The 9,073-nt window shown below is 42.6% G+C and overlaps 1 pseudogene; it reads right to left on the reverse strand.

Annotated features, from left to right (window-relative positions):
* Positions 1-2,663: 2,663 nt before the first annotated feature.
* On the reverse strand, positions 2,664-2,777 carry LOC136646656 (5S ribosomal RNA; annotated as a pseudogene).
* Positions 2,778-9,073: the final 6,296 nt, after the last annotated feature.

Below are 9,073 nucleotides of genomic sequence, written 5' to 3' on the forward strand. Positions count from 1 at the left end.
AGCACACCCAAACCTGTCCCGAAATGCTTCCTCCCCACCTCCTCTCCGCCCACGCCCCCCAACCCCCGTGCCACCCTGGAAAAACCAGTGTGAACTCACTGGGCTTGGTCAGCGCGGAGGCTGCATCAGGCTTTCCTGGGCCGGCGTGCATCCCTGCACCAGCCCAGCCAACCTGCACGGAGGCACAAATGTGCTTTATGGTACATTTGCGACCCTCCTGGACTGGCGCAAGGAACTTGCACCGCCCAACAAGTCCTTAGGATTGCACTATGTTATGCATATCCTTCTTCAGTTGCTCCCATACTCTGTTTGAATTACTGCTTTCAGGAGAAAAGGCCTGGGGGAAAGGATTGTTTCCATTTGCAGCCTGAAAGCTGCAGGGTTCTCTGAGGTCCTGGATGTTTACTGTTACTGATAGTCTTTTTGAAGGTATCTGCTTCATCTGCCAAAACCACATGCAATGTGGCCAATTTGCAGTTATATTCCTTTAAGAGAAAGTGCCCTCTGAAATTACTGATGGCCATTTCTGTACATCTTTACCTATCTAGAATGTTCTCTTCTAAGCTGTGGGGTTCCAGGGATGGGCCAAGCTTCTAGGACCTCATCTGAGACTAGAACAGATCAGGAGTTACACTCAGAAGACCTGAACCACCCCAGGCAAGTATCACAGGGAGCTATACAGTTCCATTACAGACCATCTCTATCATCCCATGAAAATAGACTACCCACATGTCACCAGGCATCCAAGGGCTTTCAAGGTCTGCGCTCGTTTCTTCTCTCAATAATAAGTGAGCTTCCATTTTCCTCTCATTTTTTGTGCAGGAAATATCATGTGGGAAGCAGTTCTGTCTTAAAGAAAAAGGATATGATGGCCATTGGTCCACTTACTATGAGAGATCTGTAATGGGAACTCGAGAAATGCATTTCTACCTGCTTTTAAACTTGGCCACCACCATCACCACGCTGTTATTACAAACAGTTCTCTAGTGGAAAAAAAAAGCTCAAGCTTAGAACGAGAGCCAAATGCTGTGCTTATTTCTTGCCAGCTTCATTCTGGGAACTCTCACTGTTGCTGTCTGGGTGTTCCATCCATGTGGGCGGAAAGGAACAATGCCTTAGAAACTGGCAGGGCAACCAGGCACTGACAGGAATAGTTGACTGGACCCTACGTTCAAAACTATGCAGTCACCACACCCAAGCAGAACATCTCAAATTCCTTGCAGACAGTGCCCTCTGGTTCAGTTCCACATGTGTTATAGACGTGGCAAATTCATTTTACCAGCTTGCGGAACAAATGTTGCCAGCTGCAACTTTGGACCCCATCCAGCATTTTAAACAGAATGCAAAAGAAGACTGGCTACAGCTACAACGCGGACTTAGGGCCAAATCCTATCCAACTTTCCAGCCCTGGTGTAGCTGTGCCCATGGGATGTGTGCTGCATCCTGTGGAGGAAGGGTAGTCATGGAGGCCTCCACAAGGTAAGCAAATGTTTGTTTCCTTGACTCTGCACTGCAGCTGCACCAGTGCTGGAAAGTTGGATAGGATTGGACCCTTACCTGGGAGTAAGGCCCATTAACTGTGGTGGGCTTTACTTATTTATTTATTATATATTGCACTTTTCATCAAAAGACTCAGAGAAGCTTGCAGAAAATTAAAAGCAGGTACACTTTAACAAAAATCAATAACAACAAAAAGAATAGTTAATGCTACAGACACCAACACAACCAAAAGTAAACTATCACATTTATTGAGAGAACACATTCAAAATAAATCTTTGAAGGCTGAAGAAAAGCCTTCAACTGTCAGTGAAAAATATATAAGGAGGGCACCAGTCCTACTTCCAGGGAATGTAGTTCCAAAGCTCAGGGAGAATCACTGACAACGCCCTGCCATGGATCTTACAGGCAGGCAAATTCACGTAAGAGGAAGCAGTCTTTCAGATTCCCTGGCTCAGATTCATGTGTGAGCATTTACAACAGCAGAAGAAAGGAGGCAGGGAGGGGCAGAGAGGGGACTAAATTGGGTGGGGATGGGAGGAACAAGGCAAGGAGGCTACAACAATGGGTGTATCTAGCAGTGGTGGTGCACACTGAATCTTAGCCCCTCATTTACCAGCCTCTCTGCCCCCTTTATCTCTTGGACGTTTGCCAGCTAAAGAGCTAGCACAGATCTGTGGAGACCCATTGACAGTTAAGATGGTTACAGGGAGGTAAGTGAAAATATGTTTCCTTACCTCTCTCAAGCCTCCAAATCTGCCCCTCCTCCATGCAGGATGCAGCAGTAGCCTTTTTGCATGTGCGGCTGCATCATTGTGAAGGGGAGGGGGAGCATATGATTGGTCTCTAAGCAATTTAAAATATTCAATTCTGAGTAAACACACCCAGGATCCGGCCATACCTTGCAGAAACATATGATGATATAACAAATCAATCTTACTTAAATATGCAATATTGAAGACAGTAAGTACAGCAATGTTATTATTTGTAGAAGCACTGGTTAAGTACAAACCCACAATACTGGTGAAAATACCTTAATATATAGTATTGGTTACTACATGCTCTCCCTGGATGGTGGGAAGTCCAGGGGTAGCACTAAAGGGTTTCATTTCTTTTAGATAAAGAAAAATGGTTGGCAACCTTCAGTCTCGAAAGACTATGGTATAAGCCTACAGTACCCGGTATTCCCAGGCGGTCTCCCATCCAAGTACTAACCAGGCCTGACCTTGCTTAGCTTCTGAGATCAGACGAGATCGGGCATGTGCAGGGCAACTGTTGAGGAGCACTGAAAATGTAGCAATATCTGTTTTATTACAAATTTACAGGCAGATCATAGGCGAAGCAAGTAAACACCAACACCAGGCACCTGATGATCCAAATTAATTTTGTTTTACAGATATACAATGTATCAATGTATCCAAAGGTTGTTCAGTTTTAGCAAATGCCACCTAAACACTTTCAGCTCACTCTCCATCTTCTGAACTCACTCCCGCTGTGCCTCTTCCAAGCACTGTTGGTTGTCAACGGCTCAAGAGAGATTCAAGGTGATGAAGGACTGTTAAAGCCTGTTTGTTAAATCCCAGATCACCCAATCAAACTTGTCAGGCGAAACCACAGCCATGAGGATGGGTCCATTCATGATAACCAAGACAGCCAAACTCATAACATATAAACAAACTTCTTTTGCAGAAGATTCCCAAATTAGCAACACATTGCTGAAATAGTGGTTTTCATCATCATCATATGCCTCTAAGCAAAAAGCTTCACATGAGAGAACTAGCAACGAATATAGGAGAAGCCAAGACTTCTGCCATTCTTGTTCTCCCACACAGCTAGACACGAGATTTGAGAATAATCAGATATTTTACGAGTTCATTGTTTACACTGTGTCCAGACTAATAGCGAAAAGTGATGAATGCTCCTCTTACACAACTCAAATTAAAACCTTGCCAATTGATTGCTACTGAGCAAACTTAATAAGACAGTTTCTAAGAAAGAACTCTGGATGATGGGGGGTATTCCTGTGAAACTCTACCATTCCTCTGGCTAACTGCTTGGAAAGAATTGTGATTTAAGTAGGCTAGTAATGCTGTAATGAAGAGTGTTGAGTCACTTACCACTCAGTGAAGTGCTGATTCATTGAGATAATCCAGATTTCCTTTGTTCTCTCAGAAGCCAGCACAAAACACATACATCAAAACGTTCTGTAGTTTCCCACCGCAGCACCAATATAAGGGCAAGGGGTTCTTTTATTTTAAGTGCCAAGCAACCAAATTCATCCATGGGTATAAAATTCTTCATGAAATCCATTTCTTAACTAACATACTGTGCTTGTTAAGCATTATGTTCTGCTTCTATTACATGCGCACATAATGCAGACTAAAAACTGGGAATTGTTTTACTTGGCATAACTCTGGAAAGAAACAGTACTTTCTGAAATAAAACACTAGTTAATCAAATTATGGGATATTGCCACAATGGAAATTGCCATAATGGAAAAATAGGCATGATATGTCAAAGATTGAGGGAAATGCATGTGGTCTTTCTTTCTGCATTTTTTGAAACCTCGTGGAATTTGTTTTGGATGATACTTTTATTTTCTTAGTAATAATAGTAATAATAATCATCAAGCCTTCTTTGTGTGATGATTACACACTTTCCCCCTTTGCACACTGGGAGACACTTTGTCCGAACTGCCCCAATATATGCAGTCCATATACTAGTTTAAACTAACACATTGATCATATGTGAGGAGGCAGTTGGCAAGGGCACTCCCCAAACACACAGAGTTAGCACATGGAGAAAGCTGGGCTGAAACAGGAAGCCATACCTGCCTGATCCCAATCCTCATTGCACAAAAAGGAGAAAGTTTCAACTAAACCAGTCATAGTCAAGATTATGGGTTTGAAACACTGTATGACATGTTCATAACCAGTTCAAAATGGGTGCATAATAATAATAGACATAACTGTAGTCGAAAAGAAAGAAAAACAAGTTAAAATCATTGATACAGCAATACCAGGGGATAGCTAAGTGGAAGAAAAAGAGTTGGAAAAAATAACAAAATACAAAGATTTACAAGTAGAAATGGAAAGGCTGTGGCAGAAGAAGACCAAAGTGATCCAAGTGATGATTGGCAGCCTTGGTGCTATTCCAAAATACCTTGAAGAACTCCTGAACAGCATTGGGGCCACAGAAATTAACATCCACCAACTACAAAAAGCAGCATTACTGAGAACAGCTTACATTTTGCAATGGTATTTATAGGATAAAAACCAGGCATTCCAGGTCCTTGGGAAGGACTCAGTGTCAGGATTTAAAAAAAACCAGTCAATAACATCTACATGACTATGTGAAAATATCATAATCATCATCTTTTAAAAACTGGGATTCATCTGGTATGTGCTGCTTGTTCGCCCCTTCTCAGGTTAAGCAAAATGAGCTTATTAACATAAGAACATAAGAACAGCCCCACTGGATCTGGCCATAGGCCCATCTAGTCCAGCTTCCTGTATCTCACAGTGGCCCACCAAATGCCCCAGGGAGCACACCAGATAACAAGAGACCTCATCCTGGTGCCCTCCCTTGCATCTGGCATTCTGACATAACCCATTTCTAAAATCAGGAGGTTGCGCATACACATCATGGCTTGTACCCTGTAATGGATTTTTCCTCCAGAAACCTGTCCAATCCCCTTTTTAAGGCATTCAGGCCAGTCGCCATCACCACATCCTGTGGCAAAGAGTTCCACAGACCAACCACACGCTGAGTAAAGAAATATTTTCTTTTGTCTGTTCTAACTCTCCGAACACTCAATTTTAGTGGATGTCCCCTGGTTCTGGTATTATGTGAGAGTGTAAAGAGCATCTCCCTATCCACTCTGTCCATCCCCTGCATAATTTTGTATGTCTCAATCATGTCCCCCCTCAGGAGTCTCTTTTCTAGGCTGAAGAGGCCCAAATGCAGTAGCCTTTCCTCATAAGGAAGGTGCCCCAGCCCCGTAATCATCTTAGTCGCTCTCTTTTGCACCTTTTCCATTTTCACTATGTCATTTTCACTATGTCACTATGTTATTGTGTGTTAACCCTTCCAATGGGAGGTCTCGAAAGAAACTGGGAGGCAACAGATTTTGGGAAAGGATTGCCCCATAACCTGTAGCATGCCAGCAACTCTCTGCCTTCTTCTTCCACCAGCATCCCTAATTACCTAGCTAGGTAACAGCTAGGCTAAGTGGAACAGAAGGGACCCCCAGCAATCCCGGCTAGGATTAGAATAAGTGATGTTTGCCAGGTCATATCAAGCTAATGTTAGCATAAGGGGCTAGAAGAGAAAAGGGACCAGGAAAGAGATTCCTTGAGAGAGGAAACAGATTGAAGATAATGCCTCAGTCACAGCCAACATAGAGGCACCAGACATACAGCCTAAGCTGCCCTGAGATCAGAGGCTCTTTGAGCTCTGATCCAACACATGTGATTGCCAATATGTTTCAACATGGGGGGGGGGGGATGTTGAGAAACAAAATGGAAGACCTCATATTACAACTGTTTGACAATGCCCCAAGACTGAAGCCAAATAGCTGCGGTTTGCCGCAAACCAGGCTGAAGCTTACTTACACTAGTGGAGGGCACCCATGGAACAGAGGTAGCCTTAATTATGCCTCACATGTTTATCAATGCTTCATATTTACTTTCATTCGTACACTCATAGAGTAGTGGATTCCCACATGCCCACAGTTGTGACCTGTGTGGTTGTTCTGTGCTACTTCAGTGTAGCATAAGATGGAAACTGTTGACATGGAGAAGATTTAAGAAGAAAGTTGCTTTGTTTTATTCTGAGAGCAGAAATCCACAACAGCAACTAACAGATTCAAAGATTTCTGGCTCAGCTCCCACCACATCCTTTGACTCTCTTCCTAACATGGGTTCAGCATCTCCAAAGATAGTCTGGCACCCAACCTAACAAATTTCTCAATCATGGTCATTACCACTGCGCCAAAGAGTTTTTCAAAGAGTTATTTATAGTAAAGCTAAAGTACATTAAGCCTTAGCTCATAATTTGTATTGGGAGGTCATCTTACTGTATTGGGAGGATAATAATAATAATAATAATAATAATAATAATAATAATAATAATAATAATAATAATAATAATAAGTCTTACAGCATAATTATTATGTAAGAATAGTCTTACAGCACAATTCTATGTATGTCTACTCAGAAGTAAATTCCATTGAGTTCAATGGGATTAACACCCAATACTATTTAATGGCAGCAGAACAGCAAAATGGTTGGTGCAGATCCAAGTAGACCCATTTGGGAAACAGAGGCTTGCCCCAGGATAAGGCAATGAAAGTAAGGCAATGAAAGAGACCATTGTGAGTGCCCCCACCCCAGGATGCAACACACAATTCATCTGCTGCATCGGCAGGGGTATTTTTTTAGAATTGGGCTGTTAATCCCAGGCAAGTATGTATAGGATTGCAGCTTTATTTTTCTGTGTTAACATCTCTAATTGTGTACTACTCTAATTCTGAAGACCATATATGTCTCATTATACAATCTCTGTATAATTAAAGATTTTATTTTTGTTGCTAGGAATACATTCTGAAAACAAAGTTGCTGTCAGGAATGATGCACCTGGAATTTAAGATTAGGAAAGCTCCTTATGGAAAACACAAGGATTCCCCTAAAGCCCATTACAAACAGAGTCCACAACGCAATGAGTTTCAGCTTGGCTTATGTTACTTTTTGAGCAGCCAACCCTCACAGCCAACTGGTACCCCCTTTTCTCAATCAAATTTTTAAAGGGAAAACAGACAGGTAGGTGGCTGGTTGCTGACAGCCTTGTAGGTGTCATTCCTAAGGCCTAATTTTCAGGAATGTCCATTGCTGCTGGGATGCATGGAAATTAATATTCCATGCCTCCCAGCCTAGTTCATCAAATCAGGAGGTGATGGAATGCTCAGTTATGTAGAAGGTCTCAAGGGTAAAACCCACAAAGCTTCTGAGGCGTCCGGCTAGACTTCCTCACTGCCAGCTCCCCTCTTCACAAGTGTAGGTCTGATTAGAAGAGAGGAAGTTAGGGGAAGATTGGCAGGGAGCTTCCCCAAAGAAATGTTCTTGGAGAACTACCACACATGAATAGTGGCCACTAGGCTTGCATCTGTGAGGAAAAACTGCAGCCTTCCCAGCAAAGAGAGCTGCTAAGATTTCATTTGTGCCTTATCCTCCCTGTCTCCCCAAAGCTATACATATCTGTTTGAGTCTAGATTATCATACCTTTTCACCCAGGCTTCTTGGCATGAGAGAGCTGTCAGGGGGTTGTCTACGTAGAAAGATGCCTCATGCTATTTCAGAGAGAAAGTTATCCCTCTGCATTAGGATTGATCTCAGTGAGCTAACAGCTATTTTAACATTAAACCAGATGTGTACATTTGAATTGATCGTGAAGCTGTATGATTCTGAATTCTTCCTCTGGGCTCAGGCTTGATGTTTGCCCAGCCCAGAGGAAGAACCCATTTACATGCCAGGGCTGAATCGATGGGCACATGATAAAGCTGCCTTTTAGGAAGCTGGTTCACCATGTGCTTTAAACATTTGATTTGCATCTTAGTCCATGAGAAAAAATTGGCCTGGTAGAAATTAGAATATTTCTGACTGCCAGCCATTTTGCTGCAGCAACCCCTTGTGCATCGATCAGCGAGTTCCAATAAAGGGTGTTAATCGGCTTTAAACATTTCATTATGATGTGTTTGAACACTGCGTTTTACAAGCACAGCAGTTCATCATATTGCTGGAACCAGGACAATACAGCATCTTTAAAATTATGCACAAATAATAGATTGGCTACAGTACTACTTTTTTCAGCAGCATTAATAAAATCTCTCAAGCATGGCGAGAGTCCATGGCCAGGAGGATTCTCAGGAGGTCTTTTATAGCATACGCGTCTTTGTTATGAAATTCCTCAATGCCTTTTTGCTGTCTCCCTAATGATCAGTTAAATAGGGTCCCCTGAGAATGCCTGAGTCAGAGCCAACTTGAAAACTGCTGAGGAAACATCCTCTCTTACTGGAAATGATTCCCATCAAACTGCCTCGTACCATGTTTAGACGAATGGATCAGTAAAGCTAAACAGAGGGAGCTAAGTTCACCGTGCTTAAGAAGTTGCTGAGTGTGAAAAGAGATTGCCTTTGTCTGTCCCGGTTACTCGAGGGCATGCTGTCCAAAAGACTTGTTGTACTAAAGCAAATTACTTTGAGCTCATGCCAGCTAGCCCTTTAAAATAGTGAAGCTAGTGATTCAAAAGTGACCACTTCCCTTAGACATCTACTGCAGAGCTATTATGGTGATCCTGGGCAGATTTACTACATTGAAGAACAACCGAGGATACTTTCTTAACAATACCATCTTGTGTGCCAGGTTCAGGCAATAAGCATGCATAGGAAAGCACGCTTAGTCCCTGCCTGTTACAGAATTTTCTCTACTGGAAATTTCACCAAAGTCTGAACCACGTATTTTCTTAAGTACTGTACAGTAATGTCTTATCTGTTTCAAGTGGCTGCTAAGGGTACAGCCAG

The sequence above is a fragment of the Tiliqua scincoides genome, chromosome 3, assembly GCF_035046505.1.
Source record: "Tiliqua scincoides isolate rTilSci1 chromosome 3, rTilSci1.hap2, whole genome shotgun sequence".
Classification (NCBI taxonomy): domain Eukaryota; kingdom Metazoa; phylum Chordata; class Lepidosauria; order Squamata; family Scincidae; genus Tiliqua; species Tiliqua scincoides.